This window comes from Perca flavescens, chromosome 22, assembly GCF_004354835.1.
Source record: "Perca flavescens isolate YP-PL-M2 chromosome 22, PFLA_1.0, whole genome shotgun sequence".
Lineage (NCBI taxonomy): Eukaryota > Metazoa > Chordata > Actinopteri > Perciformes > Percidae > Perca > Perca flavescens.
In genome coordinates, this window is record NC_041352.1 from 26328121 (window position 1) to 26342380 (window position 14260).

At 41.7% G+C, this 14260-nt stretch overlaps 1 pseudogene; it reads left to right on the forward strand.

Annotated features, from left to right (window-relative positions):
* LOC114549171 (neuritin-like) overlaps window positions 1-9464 on the forward strand; it is a 22197-nt pseudogene extending 12733 nt beyond the window's left edge.
* The last annotated feature ends 4796 nt before the right edge of the window (window positions 9465-14260 follow it).

Sequence of the window (14260 nt, forward strand, 5' to 3'; positions counted from 1 at the left end):
AAAATGAATGGGAGTCAATGGGATGCTAACGGGAGGTGATGGCTTGTTAGCATCAAAATGGCACCATAGGAGGTTCGAGTTCTGAAGCGCAGTGTACCCACTTGCATATGATGTACCCTACATTTTACTCCCGTATACCCACAATGCAACACGGTCGTGTTTTACCCGGAGGATGAGAAGAAGCAGAAGCATCTGCGAGAAATGAAAAGGAAAAATGGAGCTGGCTTTAGTTTTCTAAACTGTGGAAATGTAACATGCAACATATATATATATATATATATATATATATATATATATATATATATATATATATATATATATATATATATATATATTTTTAGTTCGGGTTTGTTTACATGATGCTACACAAACAATGGGCACATCTCCTGACGCGGCGATGATTTTGTGTCCGAAATCTTGTTTGGGTGTTCCCGATATAATTCACTATTCAACAAACACTCAATCCCTGATCAGGGGACTGAGTGTCAGTTTCAGCAAATATGACAGAAAGTTCGTTTTATAAGTCTTACCTACTGCACCTTTAATGTTGAAGAGTTGCTTTAAGTTTGAAAGAGTACTAAAAACTCCAAAAAGTAGGTTTAACGTTTGAGGTGTAACTTTTTTGAATTCATGAATGAAATAGTACCTCATATATAGGAAAGGTGGTCCGGATGTTTTGTTGTTCGTCCAATAGGAAAACAGAGCAGACGTGGCCAATCAGAGGCCTGCCTCTTATCCTGCAAGGAGACAGCAAACAGAGAAGCGTATTGTGATTTTCTTTAATATCAAATTCTCTCTTTCTTTCTCCCCCATCCCTTCGTCTTTTCCTTCTCTCCTCTTCCTCCTCTTCTTCTTCCTCTTCTTCCTCCTCTTCCTCTTCCTCTTCCCTTTCTTCCGGCAGTCTCCGTGTTGCAGACGGTGCTGGTCAGCGCTGGTCAATGTGACTCTGTGTTTAAAGGTTTCTCAGACTGTTTGCTACAGTTGGGGGAGAACATGGCCAACTATCCCCAGGACCTGGACGACAGGGACAACCTGCACAAGATCTGCAGGTTCGTCACACACACACACACACACACACACACACACACACACACACACACACACACACACACACACACACACACACACACACACACACACACACTCACACGCCTTGGAAGATGACACCTGAAGTGAGACTACATACTAACGATAATGTTGTTTCCTCGTTATTTAGATCCTCGTTATCAACCGCGGCTAACTCCTGCTAGAGTCCACGCTACGATATCGGACAAAACAGTTCGTAGGATATCCTACGAAAATTACGACTGCCGACGCTCTGCACAGTTCATTTTAGCCGAGAAAAGGTCCAGAAAGGTCCAGTTAACAGTTAAGTTTAGCTGACAAAATGTAAGAGCTGTCATGTAAGATTGTAAAAAACACTCCTGGGACATATTGGGTCAAAGTCCTGTGTTTAAAGAGCCGAAAATCCACGTTCTTCAACAGCTTCTACAGCTATAAAGGCGTGGAATACATACGAGTTACAGTGCATTGCTTTTCGTAGCTACATACAGGTCAAAAGTTTGGACACACCTTCTCATTCAATGCGTTTCCTTTTTATTTTCATGACTATTTACATTGTAGATTCTCACTGAAGGCATCAAAACTATGAATGAACACATATGGAATTATGTACTTAACAAAAAAGTGTGAAATAACTGAAAACATGTCTTATATTTTAGATTCTTCAAAGTAGCCACCCTTTGCTTTTTTTGATAACTCTGCAAACCCTTGGTGTTCTCTCAATGAGCTTCATGAGGTAGTCACCTGAAATGGTTTTACCTTCACAGGTGTGCTTTGTCAGGGTTCATTAGTGGAATTATTTCCCTTATTAATAAAAAAGCAAAGAGTGGCTACTTTGAAGAATCTAAAATATAAGGCATGTCTCTACAGTCTTATTATAAGACATGTCTATAGGTAGCAGTATACAGCACTATGTTTAACTCCTAACAAGACTGTAGAGACATGTCTATAGGTAGCAGTATACAGCACTATGTTTAACTCCTAATAAGACTGTAGAGACATGTCTATAGGTAGCAGTATACAGCGCTATGTTTAACTCCTAATAAGACTGTAGAGACATGTCTATAGGTAGTAGTATACAGCACTATGTTTAACTCCTAATAAGACTGTAGAGACATGTCTATAGGTAGCAGTATACAGCACTATGTGTACCTTCTTCATTTGGTTAAACAAACACAAAAGTGCTTAAAACTGTAGAAAACCACAATGTTTATACATGTGATGCAGTATACCATCTTTATGTTTAACTCGGGGTCCTCTGAGTTCAGAGACATGTCTATAGGTAGTATCCGACCTCGGGGGCGGGGGACTTCCGTTTAACTCCTAAAAACAACTCGTAAATCAACTTTCTGGACAAAAAGGTAGCACCATAAGAGGGAGCAGCCCCCTATGTGGTAGCAGGCCCCTTCATTTATCAATGCAACAAACTGATAACTGCTGAGAATGGCCATTAAATGCTAAATGATGACATTTTTTACTACATGTGATGCTCTCGTGAGTCTTGATCTAACAAAGAAAATAATATGAGTTTTAACTACAGACCCTGACTGAGGTTTGAGGCGTATAGTTGGGGGGGGGGAACTTCGGGCATATGTGAAAACAACTCGCAACTTTGGTGGACAAAAAGTGTGGAGGGAGCAGCCCCTAGACATCTAGAGGCCCCCTAACCCTATCAATGCATGAGGCTGATAACTTGAGAATGGCCCCCCCCCCATCAAACTACACCTCCTGAGTCTTGATCTAACAGAAAAAATAATATGAGTTTTAACCCAGACCCTGAAAAACTGAGGTTTGAGGGCACCAGCGGGCATATGTGCAAGGCAGGGGTGTGTGTGTGGAGGGTTTAAGACATCCCCCACCCCTCCACCCCACACCCCCCCCCCCATCAGCTACATTTTTTAATTTATCCCACCACCAAACCGGTGGGCACCAGATGGCCCACTGCAGGAAGAAGCCCCACACCCACCACACACACACATGATTTTTTAATTTAGTGACAGCACATCACAGCGTGTCACAGGAGCACACACACAATTGCTCACACGATGTACACACACACACACACGCCACTGCTCAGCGATGTAGCATCGAATGGTCGGTTCAGAAGGTCAACATCAATAAGAGCAGATTGGAAGATTGGATTAGATACGCTGCACGTGTGTGTGTGTGTGTGTGTGTGTGTGTGTGTGTGTGTGTGTGTGTGTGTGCATGTGTGTGTGTGTGTGTGTGTGTGTGTGGCAGCAGGCTGCATGGTGTCAACTTTACATCAACTGGCAGGAGGTTGGAATAAAGAAAAAAAAAGATGAACAGATGAGAGACAGAAAAAAGAGCGAGACAAAGAATATTGGGATTAAACGCAGAATAAACTAACTAAATAAAAGGAAAAAGGACAGAATAATGAAGGCAAAGAGGAAGTAAGAGAGGGAGGAGAAACTAGGGAGGAGGATGCGGCCTCATGAATAAAACATGGTAATAATGAAGGAAAAGAAGGAGATATAAACAAGAGGGAAGAGGGAGAGAGGCAGGGTAGAAAAGAAGAATAAAAGGGAGGGAATGAAAAACAGGAAATGAAAAGGGAAATAAATGAGGATGGGGAGCGAGGGAGAAATAAAAGGGAAGGATGAAGGGTGGAGGAGGGGACTATAAGGAAGGGAAGGAGATACAGGAAAGGGAGAAAGGGAAGAGTGAAACAGGGGGAGAGGCATGGAAGGAAAGAAGAAATAAAAAAGAGAAAAGGACAGAAAATAAAGAAAGGAGGATAGGAAGCAAGGGAGAAGGGCAGATTTATTTATATAGCACATTTTAGCAACAAGGCAATTTAAAGTGCTCTCGTAAAACCTTAAAGAGCCGTTAAAACATTATTAGAACAGGGTTAGCTCAATGTTCCCACAGCTCTATGTTCCCACAGCTCTATGTTCCCACAGCCCTATGTTCCTACAGCCCTATGTTCCCACAGCCCTATGTTCCTACAGCCCTATGTTCCCACAGCCCTATGTTCCCACAGCCCTATGTTCCTACAGCCCTATGTTCCCACAGCCCCATGTTCCCACAGCCCTATGTTCCTACAGCCCTATGTTCCCACAGCCCTATGTTCCTACAGCCCTATGTTCCCACAGCCCTATGTTCCTACAGCCCTATGTTCCCACAGCCCTATGTTCCCACAGCCCTATGTTCCTACAGCCCTATGTTCCCACAGCCCTATGTTCCCACAGCTCTATGTTCCCACAGCCCTATGTTCCTACAGCCCTATGTTCCTACAGTCCTATGTTCCCACAGCTCTATGTTCCCACAGCCCTATGTTCACATAGCCCTATGTTCACATAGCCCTATGTTCCTACAGCTCTATGTTCCCACAGCCCTATGTTCCCACAGCCCTATGTTCCTACAGCCCTATGTTCCCACTGCCCTATGTTCCTACAGCCCTATGTTCCCACAGCTCTATGTTCCCACAGCCCTATGTTCCTACAGCCCTATGTTCACATAGCCCTATGTTCACATAGCCCTATGTTCCTACAGCCCCTATGTTCCCACAGCCCTATGTTCCCACAGCCCTATGTTCCCACAGCCCTATGTTCCTACAGCTCTATGTTCCCACAGCCCTATGTTCCCACAGCCATGTTCCCACAGCCCTATGTTCCTACAGCTCTATGTTCCCACAGCCCTATGTTCCCATAGCTCTATGGTCCCATAGCCTGTTCCCACAGCCCTATGTTCCCACAGCCCTATGTTCCTACAGCTCTATGTTCCCACAGCCCTATGTTCCCACAGCCCTATGTTCCTACAGCTCTATGTTCCTACAGCTCTATGTTCCCACAGCCCTATGTTCCCATTGCCCTATGGTCCCACAGCCTGTTCCCACAGCCCTATGTTCCCACAGCCCTATGTTCCCACAGCCCATGTTCCCACATTTCTAGGACATTTTCAAAGTTAAGTCTTGTATTGCTACATTTCATTTCATTTAAGCCCTATCATCCCACAACATTTGTTTGTGTTCGGGGGATAAAATCTGATACAAATTTATGAAAAAGGAAATATGGGAACATTGGGCCTAATTTTGGAGAAATAAATCTTAGAAATGTGGGAGCTATGGGAACATAGGGTCTAATTTTGAAAATAATCTTAGAAATGAGGGAACATAGGGCCTAATTTTGGAAAAAATATCTTAGAAATGTGGGAACATGTGGGTACATAGGTCCTAATTTTGGAAAGAATCTTAGAAATGTGGGAACATAGGGCCTAATTTTGAAAGAAAATCTTATAAATGTGGGAACATAGGGCCTAATTTTTAAAAGAATCTTTTAAATGTGGGGACTGTAGGAACGTTGGGCCTAATTTTGGAGAAAAACATCTTAGAAATGTGGGAATTGTGGGAACATAGGGCCTAATTTTGGAAAAAATATCTTAGAAATGTGGGAATTGTGGGAACATAGGGCCTAATTTTGGAAAGAATCTTAGAAATGTGGGAACATAGAGCTTAATTTTGAAAATAATCTTATAAATGTGGGAATATAGGGCCTAATTTTGAAAATAATCTTATAAATGTGGGAAATGTGGGAACATAGGGCCTAATTTTGTAAAACAATCTTATAAATGTGGGAACTGTAGGAACATAGGCCCTACTTTTGGAAAAAACAATCTTAGAAATGTGGGAACTTAGGGCCTAATTTTTAAAAGAATCTTTTAAATGTGGGAACTGTAGGAACATTGGGCCTAATTTTGGAAAAAATATCTTAGGAATGTGGGAACATGTGGGAACATAGGGCATAATTTTGGAAAGAATCTTAGAAATGTGGGAACATAGGGCCTAATTTTGAAAATAATCTTATAAATGTGGGAACATAGGGCCTAAGTTTGAAAATAATCTTATAAATGTGCGAACATAGGGCCTAAGTTTGTAAAAAATCTTATAAATGTGGGAAATGTGGGAACATAAGGCCTTATTTTGGAAAAAAAATCTTAGATATGTGGGAACATAGGGCCTAATTTTGAAAAGAATCTTAGAAATGTGGGAACTTAGTGTCTAATTTACAGTAAAAACAAATTTTCTTAGAAATGTGGGAACATAAGCACGCTCCCATTAAAAAAGCTGAAATGGCACCATAATAGTATAGTTTGGTGGACTGGTAGAAACAACCATAATGTACGTTTTGAAGGGACTCCCTTGAGCGGGTTCCTATGACAACGCAAGAAAAGTCATGCACAACAATTAAAAAATATCAATTAGCGACCGTCGGATGGTCACATAACGGTTAAGTTTAGCCGTCTTTTATGGTAAAATTTAGCCGGAGAAAAGGTGATTGTGAGTGGGGAAAACTAAAGACTTTCACCCAGGAAATACATGTTCTTAAGGAGTGTTATCCAAACCACCATTGTTAACTAATCTTAACTTTTGGAGCCTGATCTTAACTTTCGTTGAGCAAAATGCTCATATTTTGTGGACTAAATTTAACCGTAATGTCCGCCGAAACGACCGAACGAATGGAGGTCTGTAGCCAATGTCACGAAGCAGCAGTGGTATGGTCTAGTGTATTGTAGTCGGATACAGTTTTATGCACCAATTTACAGTGGAAATCCTTTTATTTAGCCTATGTGAAGAAGAAAATAACAGATGACAATTTAAAATATATCAAAATTGTAATGGAAAGTATGTTGTTGCGTGTCACTGGGCATTTGTAAGTGGGTATATGGAAATCCTGGAGCTTTCTTAGAGGGTATTACTGCATATACCTGCGAATCACGAGAACCAGGGGTATCAAACTCAATTTCCCAGAGGGCCACACTGGAAAAAGAGAATCCCACCAAGGGCCAGACATGGAGAGATTATTGACGTGCTTTTGTTACTGCATGTCACTTTTTTTTTTTTTTTTTGGTTGCTTTTTTTCCTCACTTTTGTTGTTTTTGCCTACATTTTGTGGCTTTCTCAGACATTTGTCACCTTTTGTTAAATTTGTTGCTTTTTTGTCGCATTTTCAGTAGGTCTGTCCTCGACTAAAGAAATTCTTAGTCGACTAACACTTATACGATTTTGTCGACTAATCGATTAGTTGATTTAATTGACAGAGCTGTGAGCTTTGAGAGGTGGTTAAGACTAGAAAAGCACAATATAAATGTAGTTAATTAACCATCTGTAAAACTGAGTTTCTCCACAAGTAATCCTGCAAAAGCACCACTTTAAATCTTGTGTTTACCATAAATGTGCTAAGAAGTTTCTTGGAAATAAGTAATTAAGCATGAATAAGCATAAAAAATGACTAATCGACTAAAGAAATCTTAGTCGACTAAGACCAAAGCGACCGATTAGTCGACTAATCGACTAAAAGGTGGCAGCCCTAATTTTCAGGCAGCGCTGCCTGGAAGGCACTAGGATTAGGCAATGGTTAAGATTAGGGTTAGGTGCCTTAAAGGTCCCATGGCATTATGAGTTTTTTTTTTTAACATTAATATGAGTTCCCCCAGCCTGCCTATGGTCCCCCAGTGGCTAGAAATGGTGATAGGTGTAAACCGAGCCCTGGGTATCCTGCTCTACCTTTGAGCAAATGAAAGCTTAGATGGACCAATCAGGAATCTCCTCCTTATGAGGTCATAAAGGAGCAAGGTTACCTCCCCTTTCTCTGCTTTGCTCACCCAGAGAATTTGCCCCCCCCATGAGAGAGAGAGAGACATCATGGCTTTCAAACGAGCAAAGTGGCAGTTGGTCAAGACCACCTAATAATACAGTATTAGGGGACCACTAAGGTCTATATAAAAGAGACTTCAGATACAGTATTAGGGGACCACTAAGGTCTATATAAAAGAGACTTCAGATACAGTATTAGGGGACCACTAAGGTCTATATAAAAGAGACTTCAGATACAGTATTAAAAGGGACCACTAAGGTCTATATAAAAGAGACTTCAGATACAGTATTAGAGGACCACTAAGGTCTATATAAAAAGAGACTTCAGATACAGTATTAGAGGACCACTAAGGTCTATATAAAAGAGACTTCAGATACAGTATTAGAGGACCACTAAGGTCTATATAAAAGAGACTTCAGATACAGTATTAGGGGACCACTAAGGTCTATATAAAAGAGACTTCAGATACAGTATTAGGGGACCACTAAGGTCTATATAAAAGAGACTTCAGATACAGTATTAGGGGACCACTAAGGTCTATATAAAAGACTTCAGATACAGTATTAGGGGACCACTAAGGTCTATATAAAAGAGACTTCAGATACAGTATTAGGACCACTTATAAAAGAGACTAGATATATAAAAGAGACTTCAGATACAGTATTAGGGGACCACTAAGGTCTATATAAAAGACATCAGATACAGTATTAGGGGACCACTAAGGTCTATATAAAAGAGACTTCAGATACAGTATTAGGGGACCACTAAGGTCTATATAAAAGACTTCAGATACAGTATTAGGGGACCACTAAGGTCTATATAAAAGACTTCAGATACAGTATTAGGGGACCACTAAGGTCTATATAAAAGACTTCAGATACAGTATTAGGGGACCACTAAGGTCTATATAAAAAGAGACTTCAGATACAGTATTAGGGGACCACTAAGGCCTATATAAAAGAGACTTCAGATACAGTATTAGGGGACCACTAAGGTCTATAAAAGAGACTTCAGATACAGTATTAGGGGACCACTAAGGTCTATATAAAAGAGACTTCAGATACAGTATTAGGGGACCACTAAGGTCTATATAAAAGAGACCATGTCATGGGACCTTTAAAGTCCACTAAGGTCGGTAGACTTCAGATACAGCTGCCTTGAAGTCAACGTTGGGGGCTTAAAACACCATCGAGCCCGATCGTCTGGTTATGGTTTGGAGTATATTTGTTGAAACAACCCCATAATACTGAATAATTTCCCCAGAAAATATAGAAAGAACATGACCCCTAGCTGGAAGTTGGTATGTACTCATGGAAAAGACGAGTGTAGAAATATGCTCAGATAAGAGTCTCCCACACTTTGTTTTACTGGAAATATAAACTTCACCGGCTGTGTCTTCATAAGCTTTTCCTCGCTGCGTTGCCAGATTCTGGGATGGCTTCCACTTCTTAGCTGTGCCTCTTTGAGTAGACGATGCATTCAGTTTTGAAACCGTGCCTCCCACTGCAGTCATAAGCTTGGTGGTGTTAACGCTTGCTGTGTTTTCTCTCCTGCCAGTTACTGGGATAACTTCCACTCCTGTGCCACGACGGCACTGGCCGACTGCCAGGAGGGCGCCACGGACCTCTGGGAGAAACTGAAAAGGAATCCCGCAACCTGGTTTCCGTGGGAGTTTGTTTGAACTCTGTGGCGGTGGAAACATAGGCGCCCAGATCGGCCCGGCGCCAGGGGCTCGCCTTGGTCCTGACCACGCTGCCGACCATACTGACTTGGCTGGCGTTTTAACAAAAAAAAAAACCACACAAATCAACAAAAGGAGAAACGTAACAACAACGACGACGACAACAAACAAAAAAAAAACCCAACGAAGAAAATCAAAAGAAAACCACACGTGAAAAAAAGAAAACAGAAAACAGAGTGACAGCTACTCTTGAAACTGAAAAAATAAATGAAAAACCAACAACAACTGAGTTTTGAATTCATCTGCAGAAAGAAAAACTACACACCCAAAATGGATTTTTACTACATCTCCGTATATATGGCGGCGGCCTGGTTTGTTTGCCTTTCCTGGGACATCTGCAGGTCCGTCCTCCCTCAGAGAGCTCATCCAATCACACGCTGACCTGACCTCGGAGGTCGATAACATGAAATATTCAACAGCGCCCGTCGAGCTGGAAATGATGACAATGATGAAATTTTGATGGATCCTCGCCCTGCTTACAATCGTGGAATTACACAGTGTTAAAGTCAACCATGAATTATTGATGTTTAGTAGGCTAGGCCTAGACAGCGCTCTCTGGCTGCCCGGGTGCTGACACAATATCAGGCGCTACATTAGGGTTCCCATATAGCCTGAGGTACACACTCAATATCAGGCGCTACATTAGGGTTCCCATATAGCCTGAGGTACACACTCAATATCAGGCGCTACATTAGGGTTCCCATATAGCCTGAGGTACACACTAAAGCGTGTAACGTGAGGCTTGAAGCTTAACGCCACAAAATCAATAGCTGCATCTCATGTCCCTTAAATTGCATTCCCTTGACTTCCCTTGACTCCTCGCGTCTTAGTCCCTCCCACCTTAAAAACCTTAAAGACTCCCGGCGCGGGATTCTTTAAGGTTTATTTAGATAGGGACAAAACATAGGTAAACTTCAACAGCCATCTGATGTATGTATCGTAGTGTTTTTTAGCCGAAGCTAATTCTCGACACTTAGTCCCTAGTAGGGCTTTTGGTCACAAATAAAAAAATACAGGTTTACGTTATTATTATTATTATGAAAAAATACAATCAAGATGCAATAAAAAGAAATGAAAATGGAAGGAAAGTATACAATGAGAGCACAGTGTAAAAAACTAAATATGAGAGAAAGATTGTTCCCAAATTAGCCACAATTTGGTTTTTTTTCTTTTTAAAGTGGCTAATGTTGGGATACATTTCAAGTGGTCTGGTCAGAAAGGAGGGAGGCGGCGAGGGAATGTGTTTTTAGTGGCAACTCCTGCAGCTCTTGTGACTTCCAGGAAGGCTGCTCTCCTGTTTCCTCGCCTATAGCTCCTCGATGATCCCTCCTCGATGCTCGCTCCTTGAAAGCAGAAATAAGAGCTTTGCGCGGCCTTCACCGAGGCAAGGCAAGGCAAGGCAATCTTATTTATACAGCACATTTCAGCACAAGGCAACTCAAAGTGCTTTACACAAAACATCAAACATTAAAAAAACAAAGAGCAAAATAGGGATTAAAAATAAGAATAAAAATATTAACGAATACAAATGTAATACCATATAAGATACATAAATAAAAATCATAGTTCAGTATAACAATAGGAGGAACAGAACAATGTTGCGTACCAGATAGAGGGTGGAACCGGGCCGGCTTTTATTTAAATTTATTTATTTTGAAATGATGTTGGGGTTTCGGGTTGGGCTCGGTCACATCAGCGCAATAAGGCATTGAACATTTTAAATTTAAAACAGCTTATTATGTAGGTGCGCGCCTGTGTTAACGTGCACTTGTTGCCCGTGTCATCTGTTGACTAGTGATGGTCAAATGAAGCTTGGCGAACCACTGTCTTTACATTCAGAGCTCACTAGATGGCGCTTTCTGTTCAACAAAGGGTTGAAAACACACTGAATTGCCATTCCTTTAACCTGTTTCTTTGAACAGAAAAGCGCCATCTAGTGAGCTCAGAAAATAAAGACAGTTGATACTGTTGACATTTTGAATGCCTTCCTACAGTTGCTTAATAAAAAAGCTTTCCACACAAACAAGCGTACATGTGTCATTAGTGTGAGGAAAAAATAAGATTTGAACTGTCGGGCTCGGACATAAATATCTTAATGCCTGTCAGATGCGGGCGATCCACACTCTTATTTCCAGACACAATTTTTAGCCCGTAAGTTATGACTTCAATTCCGACTTGGTAGCGTTCCATGCAAAGTCGACCAACCCTTCTAGCTAACGTTAGCTGGCGGCTACCTAACGTTGGCGTTAGCTAGCGCTAGCTGATACTAGCGATTTCTAATCGCGACACATTTTTGGGCTCTGTTTAATAAAGATAACCTGTAGCAGTACCCAATCGTTATGTGTATTGTTTTGATTACAATCTTGCGGAATTACTTTACGTTGCCTTTTTATGTCTATTTATTTCTATTTCTCACTGTTAATCACCGGGCGTCTGTACAGCATCAACAGGGGGCGCCATTGTTGTTTATGTGTGTGTGTGGCGTCAAAAACTGTAACTGGGAGTTGCCTGGGCGCAGCACTACTTCCGGTTCAGCCTGAGGACTGAGGAGTCAAGGAGCTATCAAATTAGCGACATGAGATGCAACTATAAAGACAAGCCGAGGCCTAGTGCTCATTTCAGACCAGTCGCCTCATTTCCATCACAGACAGTTTTCTCCTTTTTTTTTTTAATCGCGCCAAAGTTGATTGTATTGAGCTTGGTAGGTTTGATGGACTGAATGCTTGATGGTGCTGTAATATTTGTATTCTTATTGGCTGTTTATTGTGCTCAGGCCATGGTCACACCAGCTTTTTATCACAGCGGCATTTAGCTAGGTTTTATCGTTGGTGGACTTTTACAGGTAAATTTGTAGCATTGACTACTAGTTCTGACATTTGACCCACGCGGCATGGCTTCCAGTCAATCGTGTGCCAGCAGTAAAGAATGTTTGAAATTTATAGTGTTTAACTTTTGGTTGTTGAACTGGCTAGCTTGCCGCTCACCCGCTAGCTTCAATTTATAACAATCAAAGCCCACGTTAAGAAATCTCGCTATGCTGGTTTTGGTGTGACCGTAGCCTTGTTTTTTTACCAAAACTCTGCAGGGAAGTACTTCCAGAGTTTAAAAAAGAAAGCCTGCTTTTCATTAGAGAACAGTTGTTAGACTGATGTTAATTTGCATGAATTAAATTCAGAGACAGTCTCGAAACATTTCAGGAAATTAGCACAAATTTAAAGAAAAAGGTAGCCTGGTCTCTGGTGTCAACCAGGCTACCTTTAAAAATTGTGCTAAGGTTCATTCAGCCCATTTCAAAGGCGTCACCAATGGGCCGCCGGCTCAAATGCCTCTGGGCGTGGTGGATAGTCCTTCAACCAATCAGAGCAAAAGATCTGGGTGACATAGCAGCGACAGCGGCATTAACCCGTTGCTGCGGCCGGTGGCCGTCACGTTGAATGTAAACAAAAAGCTGCTGCCCTAAACAAGCTATCCGCCTTTTTCAACTACGTTGTGCTTATTTCCTGAAATCTAACGAGAAAAGTCCAGGTGTAAACCCATTGAACATCCGTCTGAAATAATTATAATACTCAAGGATTATTTTTGGAAAAAGTAAAGAAACACATTAGAATTAACTTTAGTTCATGTTGGTGATGTATTTCCACCGTTCCTTAAGCTCAACAGAACCATGTGTTAGAAATGAATGAATCTGTTACTGAGAGAAGGTGTTTTAAGCAGCTGACAGCAATACGAAGCGTGACTCCACGGCCAGTGTAGCTATAAAAAAAAATAATCAAACCGTGGCTGAGGCAGATATGACTGTGCCCATTTGAGTACATCCCCCTTTTCATTCGCCATATTCTAGACGACCTTAGAGGCTATTTATCAACTCGTTCTCATTCCCAACCTCAGAAAATACAGAAGCTTGGTCAGAGGCCCTCAGCCAGATACCGACGCAAAATCACCCTTTAGCTTCTGGTATGGGACGACCGGGCAGAGCAGCAGCTGTGATGTGGGAGGTAGTATGAAGAGGCTGCAGAGAGTACTAAGGTAGAGAGACAGCAGTAGAGAGTAGTATGTAGAGAGTACAGCAGTAGAGAGTACTATGTACAACAGTAGAGAGTAGTATGTAGAGAGACAGCAGTAGAGTAGTATGTAGAGACACAGTAGAGAGTAGTATGTAGAGAGACAGCAGTAGAGAGAAAGCAGAGAGACAGCAGTAGAGAGTAGTAAGGAGACAACAGTAGAGAGTAGTATGTAGAGACAGCAGTAGAGAGTAGTACATGTAGAGAGACAGCAGAGAGTAGTGTGTAGGGACACAGCAGTAGAGGTAGTATGTGGACAACAGTAGAGTGGTATGTGGAGACAGCAGTAGAGAGTGGTATGTGAGAGACAGGAAGTAGGAGTGGTATGTGGGGAGACACAGCAGTGAGGTGGTATGTGAGACACAGCAGTAGAGGTGGTATGAAAGCCCAAAATGTCACGTCAGGAGGCCTGTTGGGTGGGTGGATGGGTCAAACAACACAGGACTTTCCCCCAGGAGACCACGGTTCATGTCCCGTGTGTCACCAAAACATTAATGCTGTAACCACACACACCATCTTTACCTAAACCCAACTGTCCGGTTCTTCTTTATCTAAACCCAACTGTCCCGTTCTTCTTTACCTAAACCCAACTGTCCCGTTCTTCTTTATCTAAACCCAACTGTCGTTCTTCTTCACCCTAAACCCAACTGTCGTTCTTCTTTATCTAAACCCAACTTCTTCTTTATCTAAACCCAACTGTCCGTTCTTCTTTATCTAAACCCAACTGTCCGTTCTTCTTTATCTAAACCCAACTGTCCGTTCTTCTTCATCTAAACCCA